At 29.1% G+C, this 21,849-nt stretch overlaps 1 protein-coding gene across 3 annotated transcripts in view; it reads left to right on the top strand.

Annotated features, from left to right (window-relative positions):
- Positions 1–21,849, top strand: part of Ccap-r (Crustacean cardioactive peptide receptor) — a 63,790-nt gene that overhangs the window by 25,538 nt on the left and 16,403 nt on the right. The window lies entirely within an intron of this gene.

Below are 21,849 nucleotides of genomic sequence, written 5' to 3'. Positions count from 1 at the left end.
CATTAAAATGTATTATTATCCTCTTTAAAATTTATATCAAGTTGTGCTGGGTCTATCTTTATTATTATTATTGTATAATGCTTGAAGGATTTACGAATGAAGTAAGCCCAAGTGATTTCCGAAATCGGTTTTATATATATATATATATATATATATATATATATATATGCAATCGCGTATCTAAAATAAATCTTATAAATTGCAAACTTATTCCAGTCTTGCTCTAAACCCTTCATTTATGATTATCTCGATTGCGGAATAGGATTTTCGATAGCTCTTATCTTGCGGCTTTTCCGGATCCTGAAAATGATTCCCTACCCTTCCATCCAATCGGCTATCAATGATACGCGATGTACACCATTCAGGCGCGATATCTAGAATAGATGAAAAGAAAAAGGATATCTATGATATAAAGGAAAGGAAAGGGGACCGACGAGAAGAGAAAATCATATTTCATACATGTATTCACAGCAGTTCGTTTTTTGCCGAAAAATTTTCCGGCTTCCCTTGATATTGTGGTCACAGTCGCTTTTTGTTTCCCCTTCTTGTTGCTCGATCTACGCTTCGGGTGACCAAAAAATACGCGTAAAAATTTAACGGGACAAGAGGTAAAAAAGATTGATTGGCTCGAGAAATGCTTCCCCTTGATATGTTTTTCGTGAAGGCAAAGCGACCCATAACCGATCGACACATCAATTTAACGTGATATCTAATTTTAAACGGAAGAGAAGGTTTTTTGATACCATTATTCGTTGTCAAGTAATACGGGGATACGTGAGTCATATTATCTACAGTATCGAATTGATATATCGATTTCGAATCGATCACGCATCGAATGTATTCGTGTGTGATGAACCGTTAAATTTTATAATAATTTTACCAGGTTTTATATTGCCATGAGAATTATATATAAACTATTATAACGGGAGTTATATCTATTGTAACTGATATATTAAAAGGGATAAAATTTTATAAAATTTACATATTATGATATTTATTGATTATAGATTCACGTTGAGATCTATGTATATTACATTCAAATTATTATCTTTTGAAAAACAACAATTGAAAACGACAATTGAGAAATGTCAAATAATTAATTCTGAAAATGTTTGTATTGGTATATTATAACTATATAGGAAAACATAGTATAGCTCAACATCATTGAGCTCTCTCTTTCTTTTTTTTCTGTTTTTTATTTATACCTTTTTTCAAACACTATAAGATGCATTTTTGGAATATTACTCTTGGATCTTGTGATTTTAAAAATATTTGTAATATACAATTCGTGTAATCCAAAATATTTGATATATATATATATATATATATATATATATGCATGATTATATTACTATATCTTTGAATATGCTTTAAAATTAATTCTCCACACGGTTTCAAAATAAGATAAATTTTTATAATCTTATAATGCGCGCGATCAGATTATGGACGGATTGTACATCCCATATATGCAAAATGACTACAACGTCCCTGACGAAGTTTCGTTAGTAGATCGATAACCGAGTTTCTATTTCATCATCTTTAACAGAGTCACGACTTTGCAAAGTTCCACGCAGCAAATCACTCCGCATTGCATTTCCAGGAAATCCTTACACGCGTAATGAAGCTGCAAAACATCTTTGTAAGGCAGGGGAATATTCTTCGTTTTGCGAGGAACGTGCTGTGCACGTGTTATATTTGTTGCAATTTTGAGATATATTCGCAAAGTCGTGATTCTCGCCAGGTTTCAATGTAATTACGCGGTACATGGCCCATCTCGCGGAATGAAAAACGCGACTAGTATGTAGTTTTATTATTATGTAACATATTCTAGACTTGTAAATTATCTTGTATTTGAGAATTTTTTCTCTCGGCGCATCTTCTGATACAATTTTCTTCGACTTATTTTGAAATTTATTTATGCAGTTTATTCTCGAATTAACGAAAGAAAAAAAAATATTTGTAATATTCAATAAGATATATTGTACAAGATATATTTATATAATTAACATATTTTTCGTTATTAATAGCACATATATATAGGATACAAAATGCACAAAACTATATGTTTCCAAATATAAATATGTTATAACCTTTTGTTTGTATTAATTCTCGCTAAAATAATATTATTGCAAGCTAAGTTTATTGAAACATAAATCCTTATTCCTCGTTATAAACTTAATACCATTTCTATCTCGCGGCTTAATAAGCTATTACGATGTAACGGAATATCTGGATCTTCCTCTCGTTTTTCTCTGATCCCGGTATTCTTTCGATCACTATTATAGTCTCGGCTTTCACGCCATGTTCGGAAGGGTATAATTTGGAAACGCGGAAAATCACTTTGGGATTTATCGGAGGCTACACGAAATCGACGATAAAGCGCGATTTTCTGTGTTCCAGCACAATGCCGGTAGTAGACATCCCACCCTTAATTGGCGGCTATCGTGCCAAGTTTATTACCGGCCTTTAATAAGCGTGTACGTTTACCGAACAGTTCGTGCGAACGACTTCGTCGTTGACGTGGCGATAACGTAATTTACATGTTAACCCGCCCCTAAGCTCTGATATTCTCCCCGGCGGTATCGACTCTCCAAGATTTTTTCTGTTCGTTTTTTTTTTCTTTTTTTAACAAAGAAAGAAAGAGAGAAAAAGAGACCGAAATATATATCGATATTCGATCAACATTCTTCGGAAAATTCAACAAAGATATCTAAAGAAAACGAAAACAAGCAAATTAAAAAAATTTAATTACCTAATTAGGTTCCGCTTGATTTTTGCATTGACAAATGTTTTGAAATGCCAGTAATTGTCGAAGCTGTGTCTGAATGAGATGGAATCTTAAAATTAAACGACATTCTGATAATAAAAAACTTAGTTAAATTAAAAACTGATTAGTAAAACAAATTTTAATTATCAAGAAGCATTTAAAATTTTACCAAAACTTCTTTTTATGTTATCAAGCAAAATTTTTGAATATTAAAAAAGGTTACAAAACAATTATATTGTAAAAGATTAATTACCTAATCAGGTTTTACTTTATTTTTGCGTCTGCTAAAAAACGTTTTTATTTTTGATAAAGAGAAATTGATTAAAGAAATTATTTAAACAATTCTTTATATGAGAGAGAGAGAGAGAGAGAGAGAGAGAGAAAGAATAGACCTTACATAAGATATTTGTGAACTGTTTTTTTGCAATATAATTTCAAGATAGTTATATATGTATATACACAATTTAATTTTACGGTACGTTTCTATTGAATTTGGCGAGGAATAACGCGAGGAATGAATTTGCGAATAAATAAATTTGTAAGAGTTTGTAAAACACAAAAGTAGAAAACTTCTTTTGCGAGCTTTCACTAAGCTCGCAAAAAAAACGTAAGGTCTTGTCTTTAATTGTACAAGTATTGATTATAAGAGCCCCAGCTAGCAGATAGGAACTCAAAGATATATTATAAACCCGATGGACTTCTGGAAGCTTTCACAGTTTATTCATTTAACCTGACATAATATATATTTCTTCCTGTAATATATAAATTTAATTACCCTTGCAATATATCAAAACGCAGTTTTGCATAATTATATTTTTATCATTTCATCATATTATTTTCTATTTGTAATATATTTCTTATATGCAATTGACCATTTCGTATAAAAAATATTTTAAGACACTTTTCGACAAAATAAGTTTTACAAGTTATTCACGAAATCCAAGAGAATTTGTTGAAAAAGAAATATAATGCCAAAAATTTTCTTCGAAAATTTTCTTCAGTTTTTTCTTGTAAAAAGTGTCTTCTCTCTAGATTCTGGGAGTTAAATGATTTCACGACTACGCTACTTCAGCATTCACTCTACGTATATTAGATTAAACCATCTTTAAGAGAGAGTCGAACATGTAATTTCGCTGTCTTTATAGGAACTTCTGCTTTATTGTGCGCGTTCTATTTTATTACCGTGTAGTATTTTATCGTCTTCCCTCCCTCTCCTCTCTTTATGATCCGAAAAGGCTGCCAAAGATCGAATGTCTGTACCAGACAAAGCGCACCGCTCTTATTCAGAGAGCATCCTTTGCGATTCATTACGATAGAACCACGAAAATTGGCACGACGTTTCCAATTTTTCTATCTATAATACAATTTTTTTATCTTTAATTAGAAATCATGGATAATTAGATAAATATTGAATAATGCGGTAATTCTCTTCTTGGATCATTCTGATTAGCAATCGATTAAACTGACCAATGATTGACGATTACTACTTATTTGCAATTCTCGAAAATTCAAATAAAATGTTTCAAAATATAAAGACTTCAACGTACGATCTAATTTTTCTTGTACAAGTGTAATTTTCACAAACTTTATTAATAGAAAAATATTCTTTGATCAGTTTGAAGAGTGAACTCTTGTACTTAGAAAAATTATGTTAAAAATGACATATTTGGATACATACAATGTAAATATTTTCGAGATATACATAAATGCCGTCTATTTGACTTAATTTTTTTTTTCAATGGAATTTAACTAATTCCTTAAAATTCTTTAAATACTATAATATGTATGTATCTTGTTATCTAAGAGATATAATCTACTTTTAGAATAAAATTATTTAGTTTTATGATAATAGCACTACCAATGGAATCATCTTTTTCTACTTTTACGAGAGTCATCAAAGGAATCATAGTAGTTAAAAAAAACTGGGGCACACGTAGGTCTTTTACATAAAATTCATCCAATTGCCTGACAAACTAAGACTACGATGCATAAAAGAATTAATGGTCCATTCTTTGGAGAAGACAGGATGATAGACATGCACGCGAAACTGCGACTTTACTAACGATTCGCGGCACGTTTCGATTTTCACAAAGCACTCGGCCCAACCCCAGTTTTGCGTAACGCCACGATGCATAAAATACGAGAATATTGCTGGTTCTGTAACTGCCCCCTATAATTGGATGCTAAAGAACGCCTTCCGTTGTATATGAGCGCCAGATTCCGTGCACGTGCGTGCCCCTTAGTAACTATATGGTACGTGCGCCCCGTATGTAATGTAATACAGCGGCATGTTTTCATACAATCCAGAGTGCAAAAATATTATGAGAAAAATTAGCAATTGTAAAAACGAAAAAAAAAAGAGAAACTAAAAGTGAAATGCATTAAGCAATATTGTGTCGGCCCGAGAGAAAGAAATACTACGTATAGTGTAATACTTTTCGCGTCGTAAATTAATGACAACTGTTATTTTTACAAAGACATTCCGCCGATAGCCGATAACACAACATTATATCATTGCTGACGCAATAATTGCAGCGATAATGACATAATCCGAGCCGGTTTTGTGCATCAAAATAGCTGCTACTTGCAGCGGAATCAAAATTGCATATATTTACGTTCTCTGATATCCTGATTGCGGTAATCTTTATTGCGAATTTTTACGTTGTGATGTTGCGCGATTGGGATTCTGGCGGCACAATTGAAAAGAATGTGTGTATAACTGAGAATCGTCGATAAGAAATTATTAATATTCCGGTATTTTTCATAAAACTTTCTTTATGATTATATTTTATACATAATAAAAGAATAAAGGTTTATTGCGCTTGGATATAATGGTATATCGCATCACAAATAATAAATTAAATAAAATCCTATTTCCAGTTTATTAATTTGTGATAACGTACATCGCGAGGATAAAGTGACGTAAAAGTATTGTTAATTACCGAATAACATTGCTTTGAGTAAAAGTTGTATTTTTTTATCTATATATTATTATTTTTTATATATTTATATAAATAATATAAAATTGCAATAATTTTAGTTTTCTTAGAAATTTCTTTTCCTTAGTATCAAGGATACTGCACGTTAACACGCGTATTCGCTGCAGATTATCTTGTAACACCACAAAATTATTAATTAATATTATTTTAATGAATTTTACATGTAGCATGTATTACAAATGATATAAGAATCCTATGTATGAAATTGCTTACTTATTGAACATTCCCAAAAAACTAAACGAGACATCTTTACTGTTTGTGAAAGTATTTAATTCAAATAAAAAAAAATATATATATATATCCTCTGCAATGCACTTACCGGAACTCGTACGTGATGTCGCGAAATAATCGACAAATGGTGGATATGTCAAACTGTCTCGCCGCCTCGTTTATTACGAGGTAAGGAAGAAGCAATTCGCGCAGTGCAAGAAGGACCCTTAAACTTTTACGATCGTCTCGCCCGCCACAGTACCTAAATGAGATTCCTCGCAGTTTCTTCTACCTTAGTCCGCAAATAAAGATTCCCCGACCGAAAAGTACTTTACACGTCGAAGTGTATGTATATCATAATAAAATATATGCACATTATTATATTGAATATACGAATATAGCATCCGTGTGTTTACAAATGTGAGTTATCTGTAGAAACAAGTTGTGATTTTGACATATAAATAACATTATTTGTCATGAAGTAATTAATAAATAATTATAATGAAAATAATAGCAGAATAATATAAAACTTTATTATATGATTAATAATAAATATTAACATACTAATTAATTTTGTATATCATAATATGCTTATTTAAATATATTTCATTGCCCGAAATGTTGTGTTTTTTCGTTCGTTATAAAACAAAACGCTAACCTTAATATCTCGTTAATATAAATCAACATTTAATTAAAACTATAAGTAATTTCAAAATTTTTGATTTATTATAAATATTTGAAAGATGCTTTACAAATTCCGATTGCGTATACACATTTGCTTCCAATGTGACACAATTATTTTCTCTCTTTAATGAGATAAAAATATTGCGCTGATAGATTGGGAACCAAATATCGACAAGCAATATACTAGATGCTCTAAAAAGAGCTTAACATCCTTGGCCTTTTGCATATTTCATTTATATCAGAAATATTAAAATAATATACTATTGCTAAAAATATTATTTATACAGTATATTGTGTAAAATTGATATAAATAAATATATATAGCTTTACTCAGCTGCATATAATAATGCATATTTACAAATAAATTAAAAGATTAATTGGAATCTGTTTTTTTTTCCACTTTGAAAGGATGTATTTGTTACAATTTACTTTGCTTCGTTTTATATTAAATAAAACATAGTAGATTCAAAACCAATTATTAATTTCAGTATTAATTTCAGATTGTAACAAAAATAAATAGAGCACTCTCTCTCTCTCTTTCTCTCTCTCTTTCTCTCCTCCCCCTCTTAATAACAGCGTAGCTCATCTGATATAATTAGATGTTTAACTTCTTCAATGCTTTTGCATATGCGTTCGCATTATTTTCTACTTTTCTTTCGCTGTAAAACGAAATACACAAAAACATTATATGCGCGACATAAATATAATTTATATAATTAAAAAAATCTATATTTGTTATCAGTTATTTCTCAGCAAAAGAATTTAGATAGTCTCTCTTCACAACTAGTTAATTACGTGAGAAATCAATTTTAAATCGATTTAAAAAGAACATTGTGAATTCATGATGAGCAAAAAAAGCGCGGAAAATCTGAAGCACCGGATTTAGCATCTTATTTATACATATACAAGTGATTTATTTTTTTATAACGCAATAATTACATAATCGAGATGAATTTAAATTACCGTATATTGGGAGTTCTTTTTAAAAGGGAAGCGCGCTTATTAGGATTTGCACATACATGTTAATGCGCATTCTAAAGTAAAATAAACTTTGTGTACATCTCGTTGCAAAACTGTCGCCCACGGTTATACGTCGTGACTCTCATGAGACACGAGCCATACATTACGTATGCATGAAAAACTTTTTTATCAGTACGAAGTATCACAATAACGGGAAATAATAATTTGTGAAATGTAGAAGCGGCTCGATTCGCAAACGCTAGTTTTTGTTGCATTGTGCAATTTTGCATAAAAAACACTGCACGAATTTGAAATAATTTCGATATTAATCATAATCTAGACAATTGTTATTTTCTAATAATCTTCGGCTTATATATGTTCTTCAATTTTTACAAAAACAAATGTCGGAATATGTAAGATCTTGAAATAATTAACAGCCGAAAATAAAGATCTTTGGACAAATAGAAATTTATTCCATAAGTAAATTAACAGTGAATTGAAACAATGTCAAAGAGATATTAAAAACTTTTGAAATTTATTTCAATTAAATAAATTACTCAGCGATTTAAAATTAACTAGATTCAAAAAGTACCGATTATCATTCTCTGTGATAAACGAAAATCTGAATTAAGATATTTTAATATAAAACAGAAATACAGAATATTCTGAAAGAGAACTACAAATTGATTCTTATCACCGATTTTGTATTTATTTAAATAACGATATACGTAAGCGAATATTTCAACAGATAAAATTTTATTTATTTCCCTCCAAAACTGAACTATGTATCGCATGAACACGGAAATAGGATAAATGCGATTTATTTTTTGATAATGACTGATATATCAAAAATTATTTTTCGGATCGCGCAAAACTTTACTGAAAGTTAGCTATCTATTGGATGACGCTATTAGTTAAATCACGAATGTTAAATCGGTCTACGTTAAAGAGACTATGTTAAACGAGTTCAAAAACTGTGTCGTAAAACTGTGCGACAATGATTTACGGAGATTAATGGAAAAAGTAATTGCAAGCGGATAAAATATTAATTTCACCATAGCTAGCTGGAAATGTGTAACGCGTTTTTGCACGTACACGGGCAAAGTAATCAAGATGAAATAAAATGCGCAAAGAGTCCGCAAGCCAGTGAAATAATAATGCCGGTGCGGTGAGATTATCTCAGCGAAAAAATTAAACAAATAAAACGATGCTTCTCTGTCACAAAACACACACATGAAGAGTAGCAGCGTGCTTTGAATATATAGTCGGTAAATAACTGGAGGAAAAGGGGGTGGGATAAAGACGCGAAATGCACTACCGAGATGGGTATATACTGAGACAGCACAGAAATTTACATGATCAAAAAAAGCGAGTCTTGTTATTACTCTGCCATTTCGAAACTGCGTGTCATTGACCTTAGAGCAAGCCGAAATGTTCGTTCCGCGGTACGCTCGTCATGTTGTAGGATCTGATGAAACGAGGATGTCATTACCTCGTTGCCGTTGAGATTGAGATGAAAAGTCAGTCGTCGACCCTTTTACGAGCTTTCTCCGATTCTTCATTTCGTCCTTTTCATACCTGCTCTTCGCGAGATAACCTAATCACCTTACAAAAATTTTTCATGTCAAAGGATAATTTTTAATCCAATTAACTCTTACAAGTTTTTGAAACATATCCAATAATATCATTTAACGTGTCCTTTTCTACGATTATATGTACCTTTTTAAGTATTCACACACACATTAGATATTATTTTTAAAACTTTTTGAAATATATTCTGAAATTAAAATATGTTACAAGTTATTAATTTATAATATTATTAATCTATATACAAAATTTATATTTTGTTATAAATTTGTAAAAAAGACTAAAAAAATTTATCTCTTATAATACTAAAGATAAATATACTTCTTTCATAAATCGCAATAAGATTGTTAATTATTTTCAATAAAATTTTTATAAATATAGCGCGAATGTTTTTTTAAAATAGTGAACTTCCGTATTCTTCAGTTCCAATAAATTCAGAGTTTTATTTTATTTGTAAGGTGAAAAAGTAGGACAAAATAATGCATTCTACGCGAGAAACAATATTTTCAGGCGAGTAAGCACCGTATTAGGGTGCAAAATATTTCGGAACGCGAAAAAGCTCGATAGTGGTTTTCAGCTTCCCCGATTTCTATCTCACGAATTGAATTAAATCCGCGATGTTGGCTTGGATTTGGCATCTTGTAAACTCAAGAGGTACCGCGAAGATCTCGTCCGCGAAGAATACAAATAAGTAGAATATCAGTGCTCCAAAGAGGTACGCATATTTCATGATTATGTCATTTTTTTCCTTTTATCGAAAAAATATCGGCGTACATCCGATTATGTTTAAGCACTTAATCCGAAGATTTTTCTATAACCACGACCTACACACTGTAATTCTTTAGTACTTATTTTCTAGAAAAGAAGTACTAAAATGAAGAAAATTGCAATATTTCTTCCTCATATAAAAACTATTCTTCGGTTACTTATTGTAATTACAAAATATAATCAATTCAATAACGCGCTGGAATTTTCTAATAATACTATATTGTTAATGATACATAAATTCGTCACTTTCGATAACATTCAGAAATATAATAATAATAGAAACCTTTATTTTCCTTAGACCTTCTCATTTATATCTGCTTGTTTGAATTTGCTCAGAGAAGTAGAGAGATAGAGCAATAAGGTGGAAAGATAAGCACTCTTAAGTACCGAGAACGCGTAATTTCACTCCACGTTTCAAGAATCAAATATTCGTCGTACTTTAAATATCTCTTTTTCTACACAGATTTGATTTGTTTTCTTACTAAATTATGAAAATATTGTAACTATCACCAATTATATCATGCAATAACCGAGACTTACTGATATTTATAAATTTTTTTTTTTTAATTAAAAATTTTATGTTTAATGTAAAAAAAATTAATATAAATATTAAATATTAAAAACATAAAAATGTTTATTAAAGAAATCATTGTTTCTTTATAGCTTATCTTAAATTTCATGTACGCTAAACGATCACCTTTACAAAGTCTTAAATTCTAATCCGACATAAAATGTTACCGCTTTATCGTCCCACAAACGAGGGAAAAGATTCAGATAGCATGCATACGCGTTGCGAAAAGATTATAAAGCTTCCTATATGTTACAAATTTATTTGCTCTTATATATATAGATTGGATTTAACTTGAAAATCTATTCATGCAGGCAATTTATGTATGTATATGTATATAAAATCAAATAAATGTATATGTATATAAAACCAAAATATTTTGCAGAAAAAGTTTACAAATTTATCACACATACAGTTTAATTGAATTTAATTATTCAATTATATGTTGACAAAAATGTGCAATTCATAATTTATTTTTATGATTATATCAGTATATTTGTGTTCAAGATACTGTGTTATAATTTATTTTTGTGTTTGACTTTGCAACATATTTATATAATTCAGATCACGTCAATATTTAATATTTAATGTACTAGGACAACACACAGGCGCGCGCTACGCGTGCGCTTTTATTTATGGACATTTTCCAATTTTTTTAACTTTTCTTTCTTAACTTTAACATTTTCTTTTACAAATTGTCAAACTGTCAAAATTCGCATGATTTGACAGTTGTAAATAACACGAATAAAGCAAGTCGCAGCGCACAAGCGAAACAGCCAATCGCGGAAAAAAGGCTTCGACGCTTCGATATATTCGAGTTCGAGGTTTCATGTCTTTTTTAGAAAGGGAATGATAAAACCATAGTATATCTAGACCGAGCGTTTGCCTTTATTTAAGGAGCGAGGGTAAAGATACACATAGAAAAGGATATACTCTGTTTCGTGCCCCTTGCGTTCTCTCTCGCTCGTACATAGCATAGCGCTCTCTTTCGTCATGCTACATGCGAGCGAGAGAGAACGCAAGGGGCACGAAACAGAGTATGTCCTTTTCTACGTACACCTCAGCTCCTACTCTTCAACACTTGGTCTAGATCTAGATATACTATGTCTACGAGTAAAACCTCCATTTTCATTCTGAAGTTAGCAACAAACATGGAAATCGCGGAAATACGAGAAAAAGATATATGAAAAAATAGAAGCTAGAAAAAAAAATATAGAAAAAAATAACGTTCTTTTTTTTTTATACTCTCTTAATATGCTATTAAATGAGTATTTTTGTATTAAAATAATGTTTGCCTATAAAGTCGTGACAAAAGTAAAAAAAAAAATTGCTTGACATTTCCCCTTTAAAAAGACCATTAAGATTAATGGGATTTATCAAGCAATGTTCCAACCACTTTCGTAAGTCTTTTATTTTTACGAAATAAAAAAAGGAAGATAAAATGTCTTCTTGGATTTGTCCTATCTCGTCCTCCTAAGCTAATACATCCACATGACACACTATTTCGCTGATAGCTTTCTTGTAAGTTAAAACCAAGCAAAAAATAAATAAGATAATTTAAATAAAAGAAAGAAAAGCTATCTATATTAAAGTAAAAATTTATATTAAATTTTATTTCTAAAAGAAAATATTTTTTAAACTTATTTAAATGACATTTTAAAAAAGACTAACTAAAAAAAGTTAAATCTTTTTACAAGCACAAACATTTCTTAATTAAAGACATAATTCATCTGATAACTCTCGTCAAACCTATCAACCATTATAAAATCCATGTTATTTTCAGATAATAAAATAAAAAATAATATACTACTCACCTGTACGATGTGCAATAGTGGAGTTGTAGTGCATTACGTTGCAATCTGTAAAAAATACAAATATATCGAAATTATATATAAAATAATATCTAAAAAAATATCAATATTCAAAAAACTAAATATAACGCACGTGATTAAATTTTTTAATTGTTCTTTAGACAGATATCTAATAAAATAAATTGCATAATTTCTTAATAAAACTTTCTTTTGAGATAAAAGTTTTTATAAATATGATATATATAAATAAAACTATAGTTTTTATATAAATAGCTTAAATAGTTAAATCTTTTAAATATATGAATATAAAAGTATTAATTAATATTAATATTCTATTATAGATATTTTGTGTATTTTAAAATAAAGTTTAAAATATTTTATACACACATATATATTGTGTATATATATATATATATATATATATATATATATATATATATATATATATATATTTATTTATTTATTATACTACACAATACTTTAAAATGATAGCTACCGCGGAAATAAACAAGCAATACGTTATTTAACAAGTAACAAATAAAAAACAAATTGCAAATTACCTCACGATTGCTCCGTCACTTGATGCCTCCCTAGGCCCTGGGCTTCCTCATCCTCTCTTGTTCGTCCTTTCCTTCTTCATGGCACTCATTCGCGAAAAAATGAATAATTATAATGTGCACTGATAAAGAAAATACAATAATCGCGCGATACTTTGCACGACACTCCCGATGTTAATCGCATGTTAATCGATGTGCCCACTTTATTATTATTTATTATTAATATGGAAGAACAATGCAAAAACTATACGATTTTGCCAGCATTTGCACGAAAATCATACGATCAAATTCACGCGCTACAGCACTTGCTATCTTTGTTGCTAATTATATGTTTGCATTCCAAAGCAATTTTAATATCTCATGTTATAAGTGCGTGATAGATTTTGAGCAAATAAATCTTGCCAAATATGCGTTTTAATTTAAAATTACAACAATGTACAAACGATGTATTTATGGTGCGTGATTGATAAATGATAAAAGCTGGATTAATGATGATTATGTATTAATTAAACACATCGTGATGAAGCTCAGAATCTGTTTATTAAATATACTCTACTCGCGATATTTTCTTAGTAATATTGGCTTCGCTCTGATATTGTATAATATTAACGCGAATCGAGTTATTGATTAGTCAAGACACGATATGGGTCGTCAAAAAGTATATAATCAAAATTAAGTATTGAAGACATAAGATTTTCAACGTGTAAATCTCGTGAAATATATGTATATCATATATTCTCGAATCTAATAATCATCGTTACGATACTTGTACATGTCTATTATGCAATGTAATAATTATTAATTGTAATAATATTAAAGAATGTACGTGTTTTTCGATTAGTAATACTACGACACGTACAGAACGACTCACGCCGATACTACTCGCTCGAGTATCGTCGCAGGAATGACAAGGTCAAGAATTACATACATGGATGTGACGGTGCCGTACATCGTAAAAAATACGCGCGCTTTTGTTTACAACGGCGCGTGGCCTTGATATTGCCATTCAGGCAGCTTACTAGAGCAAATGGGGTGGGGTAGGATTAGATATTACTGCGATCGAAGCATGATCATTTTCTATTTTGTTACAATTGTCAATAACGATTATTTAAGTAACAAAAAGATATGGTGTATTGATATTTTTTAATAATACATATTTCAAGAGATTTATATGTTGAAAAATCTGAAATGCTTGTAATATAAAAAATTGAATATTATATATATCTAAACTTTTTAAAAATCCTCTTATAAAACACAGCAATAATATATTTTTGAAGCAAATATGTGTAAAGAATCATTTTTAAAATTTTAATTTACATATGTATTTATTTATCTATAACGTGATATAATAAAATGGTCTTAAAATGCGACAATAATTAGCAACACAAAGATAACAAGTGCCATAGCGCGTAGTATATGACATTAACTGCATGATTCTTGAGCAAGAGTGCTGAATGAATCATATAGCTTTCGCATTGTTCTCTTCGCCGTCCTAATAATAAATAATAATAAACTGCACGTTATAACATGCAATTAACATCGGGAATGTCGTGCAAAGTGCCGTACAATATTTTGCTCATTAGTGCGCGCGCGATTAATTCATCGTGTTTCCCGAGTGAGTGCCACAAAGAAGCAAAGAACGAAGAAGAGAGGATGAGAAAGCCCAGGGGAGGCATCAGCCAATAGTAGAGTAACCGTAAGGTAAGTAATTTATAATTGATTTTACTTATTATTTGTTACTTATAAAATTAGATGTTCGTTTATCTCCGCAATAGCAATCCATTTTATTATTACAGTATTACAATAAATATATATACTAGTCTAAAAAAAAATTTTTTTTGTTTGAAAATACCGAAAATATCTATAATAAAATCATTATATTAATCAATATTTTTCATATTAATGTGTTTAAGATTTATAACAATTTAAATTATTTATATAAAAAAATTATAATTTTATATATATATATATATATATATATAAATTTATATATATATACCATATCTATCATATCTTATAACAACTTTTATCTATATTCTATATAACAGAATCTTTTATTCAAAGATTATGTAATATTTGTTTTACTAAACATTGGTCTAAGTCTAAAGAACAAATGAAAAATATAATCGCGCGCATCATAATTAGTTTTTTTATATATTAATATTTTTTTAGATATAGTTTTATATATAATTTGGATATATCTGTATTTTTTACAGATTACAACCTAGTGTACTACAACTCTGCTGTTGCGCATCATACCGGTGAGTGGCGCATTAATTTTTATTTTATAATTACAAGCTAATGGATTTAAAAAATTACGTGTATGAAATAAAAAATATCAAAGCCACAAGATTAAAACTTTGTTTTTGACACGCGCGGTTATCAGTATACAAAAATTTTATTTTACGAAGATGACAATACTTTTATATCTTAGGCATCTTCTATTTCTCTTTTTTAAAATGCAAGTTTTTAACTTACACTCTCTTATTTCTACAATAACGTAAGTTTATTACAATGTGCATTGAGATAGGATTACTAATCAAAATTAAAAGGATTAATTATAAATAACAATTTATAATTATTATAAGTATTATAAACAATAATATGATAAAGTTGGTTCTATAAAAATTTCAAAATTTCTTAAAGAATTATAATTTCCCAATTATTTATACAATTTGTATAAATATCGTTTATATAAACATATACAACTTATTCAGAAAAGTTAATAAATATATTATCCAAATTAATATAAATATTAAAGCGGCGCAATCTTGATAAATTAGACTAAGTTTTATTTAGTAGTTTCTGAATTTTATAAATGTATTTTCTTGTAAGAAAAGGAAATTTCCCAACTATAGTTAAAACTTTCTTTAGTTTATATGCTGAAACAATCGTGAAACGGAAAAGGCAGAAAACGTAACGAAGCAAAGCATATCAAAAGAGACGGAAGATACTCTTGTCGCGAAAGAAGTTTATACGTGCTACTTCGCTCTGACTGCTATTATGTTTTGCACTGCTAAAGGATATTTGCATTTCCAAGCGCGATATTAAATATTCTTATTTGTTGAGATTTTCATGTTTCATGCATTTTATGTGGACATAAATAAAAAGCAAACCGCGGTAATTTCTCGATATAAAATATTTAGCAGAAATTTGGAGGATATAAATAAAATATTAATATACAATTCCTATGATTTATCGTCAATTTTCTAATAAAATCCAAGTTTATATTTAAACGTATATAATATATAATTATTTGATATTGCATTTAATTTATTAATACACTATATTTTTACATTTTGAATCGATATTTGAATATTATCATTTAGACATCATGTTTCTGTCAGCTACGAATCTACGTTTTGTGTATCAATTTATTATAATAATCTATTTATCGAGAAAGATGTATCTATAAAAAAATTAATAATCTGTTTTAATAAAAAACATTCAAAATAATTTATCGTTGTTTGCGGTTGAAAGGCAAAACGTGTATCTTTACGTGTATTTGCACAGAAAAAGGACATAAGCGAGCATTGTGAAAAAGATCAGTCTTTGTATTTTATTATTTTATTAAATTTACCGATAGTACTGCAGTGTGTGCATACATTTTCTGTTAAAAAATACAAATAATTCGTTGGCTGTAAATACATGGAACCACAACAATAATTCACAGCTCAAACACCTGTGTAATATTAATTCTTGAGAACATTAGTGAATTGTGAGAAACTTCAATTGGAAAATGAAATAATTATTATTTTTCTTTTTGCAATTTTCTCAATTACGTTAATCTATCATCTTTAAAGAATTCGACAATAATGATGGAACTCCTATATGTTTCAAACTTTTGAGAAAATCAATTTAAATTCTACTTTAAAATTAATTTCTTAAAAAAGTAAATTAAATTGTTATACTAAATCATTGAATTTCTGTCTTCGCGATAAAGTTTCAGTTTTTTTTTTGACACGTTAGTATTATTATTTTTCCAGCGTAATTCGAATTATTGATTTACGTACCGTGTAACTTTTATTTAAATGATTCATTCTAAAGATCATAAAGTCAACAATCTTTAGTATCAGTAGTTGCTTGCTTATGCAGGAAACTTGGCGCATATCCAAGAGTGCACTCTCGTTATTACCGTGAAAGAGCGACATCGTTAAGCTTACGCTCTTCATTCGGTCGTTAGGAATTACGAATTTACGAGCGGTTCGTTACTCTTTCACGTCACCGTCTGCGGTGGTCAGAGATTTTTCTTTGAGGGTGGCATTACATCGATATCGTCGTAACTCAACCATTTACTGCGGTTCGTTACTATTATATGACACAACTATAGCTCGTTACCGGTATTTTTCTTGGGCGCTTGGCGTAAATATCGTAACCAACTATTCTCACTCCTATGATAAATTTGAAATTACACTCGTTTTCCAAATGGTAAATATTTGAAAATAAAAGAATTTTTATATATCAAAAAATAAGTCAGTAAAAAAAATCTTTGAGCGGTGATACACACACCGAATAAAATAATCGGATTTTTTTTTTTAGAAGAGCAAGGATTTTAAATAAATTCAAAGAAATATACATATATACATATATATATGTATATATATATAGAAAAATATAAATATAATAATAAATATAAATATAAATATAAATATAAATGTAAATATAAATATAAATATAAATATAAATATAAAATATAAATATAAATATAAATTTAAATATAAAATATAAATATAAAATATAAATATAAAATATATATAGAAAAAATATTTTTAAATTTATTAATTAGTAAAATTAGTTATTATATTTTCTCAATAAATTTCATCCCTCAAAACGGCTTCGTGGATGCGAAAAGTTGTAAATTTGGATTTGACCCATTTTAAAATTAAGAATTCATTTTGGTTTACATAACTACTTTACGTAAATTCAAACAAGTGATTGAAAATTTGCATGATTAATTTATGTCGAATTCCTCTCTGAACTTTTATGTTTCTTTCTTGGAGAGATAAATAAAAATGGAATTTTTTTTTCTGTGAGACTACTCTACTCATTTTGGCTACAACACTGCTCCAGAATTACGAATGAATAACCATCGCGAAAAAAGATCACGTAACGTTTCGCGTTTACCGGGAAGCGCAAAGGAAACAATGTCAGTTGTACTCGTTGGCTCATAAAAATCTGTCACTGTGTACATTGCAAAAATAATTTTCATTCATTATCAGGGTCATTCAATATTCACATAAAATTTGATGCAACAAGATGCACTTTTAACGAATTTTATTCATTTTACATAAAATCAGCAATGGACACATAGTAAGAAAGCGATATAACGATATATATTTTTCATTTTTATAAGAATTCAATATCGATCTCATTACTTATCGGTTTCGTCCACCGTTTCATAAAGTCACCGCAAATTCGCTTAACAACAGCTTACTACTCGATACGGCTGTCGCCGGCGAGTTACGCCAACATTCAATTACGTGCAACAGATTTTTATGGGAAGCAACTTTGGTACGCGGTGGATTAAATGGGTTAACGTTGCGCTCGCCGTTCGCTGTCGCGTCGGCTTTCTTTCACCGATACCGTACGGAAAAGTGTACACCCTGTATCCGCGCATGTATCCGCGGTGAAACGAGACCGTAAATCAAGGCAATTTTTTACAATCAGCGAAAATACGCTGTGTAATACGGCTAAGTGCTTTATAAAATACTTACCTCGCGGGCCGACGATGAAAACCGCACAGATGAGAGCTTGTCGTCTCGTTATCCCCATTTATCCTTGTTTCATCCATCGATGCTAGATCCTTACGAATCCACTTAGATGGTGTGTCATCGCAGTTATAATTCCGTTTGATTTGTATGCCAAGAAATGTATCGTGGTTAGCGAGAGATGCACTCGATCCAAAACACCTTTCGGCGCTTGTTTTCCATTAGGTAAGATCTCTTGGAGATGATAGAAAGAAATCTGAAATCAGGGCTAGAGATATTAATAAAAATATAAAATATATACATATTAATTACTTGGCTTGGAATATAATCGTAAATCTAATACATAAAGATTATCAAAATAATCCGTTATATAATATTTTATGCCATTTTATAGTAGTAAATGTCATGTAGTAAAATAAATAATCGGCGATAAAATCTTTTGTCGGACATATAAATACGCGAATTAAACTCATGCATGATTTATGATAAATCGAGTGGATGGAAATATAAAGCGATGACGTGAATATTTTTCATATTTTGGTATTTTCAGCAAATTTTGATATTTCCTTTCTTCTCGTACTCTCTTAATAAATGTGAATAAATTTGCGTAGATACACATATTATATCTCTTTATTTTAATTCTATTAATTAAAGTAATATGCATTTTCTATAGTTGTATAACACACAATTCCGCATTTTGATATTACAGGAATTGTAATTATCTATATTTCATAATCAAAAAAGATAAATCTCATTGTCAGTGTTGTTATTTCGTGTTATTACAAAATATAGATAAGTTTTAAAACATAACAAATAATTCCTTTATGTATTTTAAGAATAAATAAACTACACATTAATGGAAGAAAAATTATATATAAAACAATAAAATAATTTTAATGTCAAGATTAGACAAACTAAATATATTTTATATTCTTAAGTATACTCTTAATATGTAAATGCTATAAAGATAGATTAAACTTTTGTGATTGAAGAATTATAATGGTTACTTGAAATAGTTAATCAATATTTAATGATTTTCTCAAAACTAATTCAATTGTATACATTTATAAAACTTATAGATTTAGTAATATAGATTTAATTTGTGATATATTTTTTAGTAATGTGGAGTTCTTTTTTCATTAACTTTTTACATTTTATAATTAACTGTTCTCTCTCTCTCTCTCTCTCTCTCTCTCTCTCTCTCTTTCTCTACACTTTTTCAGTATATTAATAATATTATAGAAAAAACGATATAAAAATATAACCCATAGATCGCAACCACGACTCCAAACTTTGCATACAAATCTCGCGCACGATAAAATCGGTTAAATAAATTCGACGATCGATATCGAGCTTGCAAGTGACATGAGTAATTGGATTTTGGAACCGGAAAGCGAGATAGACCGGATACGAATAAAGAATCACGATTCGCAATATATATGGTATTCTAGACATTGTACCATTTTCTCTCGGCTGTTGATACCATGAATCGAACTGACGCCGCAAAATCAAGACTGCAATAGCTTACAAACAATAGTGAAATTTTCTTCATCATTTGTACAATAATACTTTTTTTCCTTGCCGCTGAATAAAAATAATAAAAATTCGTTCGATATCTATTTATAAATCTCTTAAGTGAAAATTTTAAAGTTTGATGAATCTAAAATTGAAATCTCGTAAAATTACTTTCTTTTAAATTATTAGATATGTTATTTTTTATATATTTTGTAATCTATGCTTATATGGTATTATTATATTTATTTTATTATCTATGCTTAAACATTATGGATGCAATTAAATAGCAACTTTATTTTACTAATATTTTGCATAATATATTGTATATTTTAAAATACACTGGATTATCACCTAAAATATTAACGCAGATTTATAAAATGTTTTTGGGACATGCCATTTTATATAGCCATTTATTTGTAAATCCGTTAGAGGATGCCGGATTACCGACAGTATGCGAACTTAGTTAAAATGCAAAATATTTTTGTTCATTATAGATATCAACAAATTCTTTTCCATAATTAAAGTATACATAATAACGGAGTGTGGAGTTTATGATTTCATATGAAAAGTGAAAAAAAAATATATAAAATTACAGTTTTGTTATCGGCTTCTGCCGTCAACATTTACTAAATAATTCGCGTGAATAAACCTGCAAATACTCCGATATCATATACGATATAATATAGGAGACTCAACAAAACCGAATGACCTAAATCGCCTGTCATATAAGTCTCTTTCGGAATTTGCAGTTTGCGGAATAGAAACATAAATTTAGTGCTGAGTGCGAAGAAAAAAGAGAGGGAGACGAATAAGACACGTAATACTATAGTCTCAAGATTTTCGTTGATTCGGCGATATTCTTTTCGTCCGATGGGGGGATACGAAAGTCATTCACCCATTTGGGAGGAAATACCAATGCCGGTGAGTCCTCTCGAGCCAGAAGGCATATAATCCGCCAGACAGGCAGGTCTGTGGCAAACTGAGCACTGGAATTTAGATATCTTTTCTCGCCTGCAATCTTATTTATAAAACTTTTCAGGATACTTTAATAATAAGAAACAGATTATTTTAGATAAACTTATCAACTTATCTACAATTTACCTCTTCAATTAAACTAGTTTAATTAAACTGCATTTAAACTAATTTAGATTATATGATATATGGTAATATGTTTGCGTATTTTACTCAAAATGCATCTCTGTTTAATTCTCATATAAACTATTTATTTATAGTTGCATTACTTACTGATAAATGATTTAAATAATATTTTTTAATCGCAATTTATTTTCTTATTTTATCTAATAAAATACTAAACATATTTTTTCACTTTCCTAAAAAAATAAAAATTTTAACATACTGAAATATAGAACTGTCGTTCTTGGCATATATCCTGCAATAGATTTAAAATTACATTTTAATATAATAATTAACACATTAGTTGTTAATAAGCATATTTAAAGCAAGATTTGATCAGTATTTAAGGTCAAAAGACAATTTGATTATCTGTAATACGTAAGATTAAATATTTTTTACTATAACTGATATAATTGTTATCTCTAGAATAGAATATACATATGAGTGCTTGAATGCATCAAAGGATTGTAGGATTCTCTTAATTAGAAATGTCCTAATTATCTATTCGTTAATTATCGTTAAATTATACTACATATCATATCAGTCATGTATACTGAAGCAAATTAGATTGCATAGTGGAA

This window comes from Polyergus mexicanus, unplaced genomic scaffold, assembly GCF_030449975.1.
Source record: "Polyergus mexicanus isolate NDT 795.1 unplaced genomic scaffold, iyPolMexi1.0 SCAF_6, whole genome shotgun sequence".
Classification (NCBI taxonomy): domain Eukaryota; kingdom Metazoa; phylum Arthropoda; class Insecta; order Hymenoptera; family Formicidae; genus Polyergus; species Polyergus mexicanus.
Note: the sequence above shows the minus strand (reverse complement) of the source record. Positions and strands in the feature narration are given on the sequence as shown.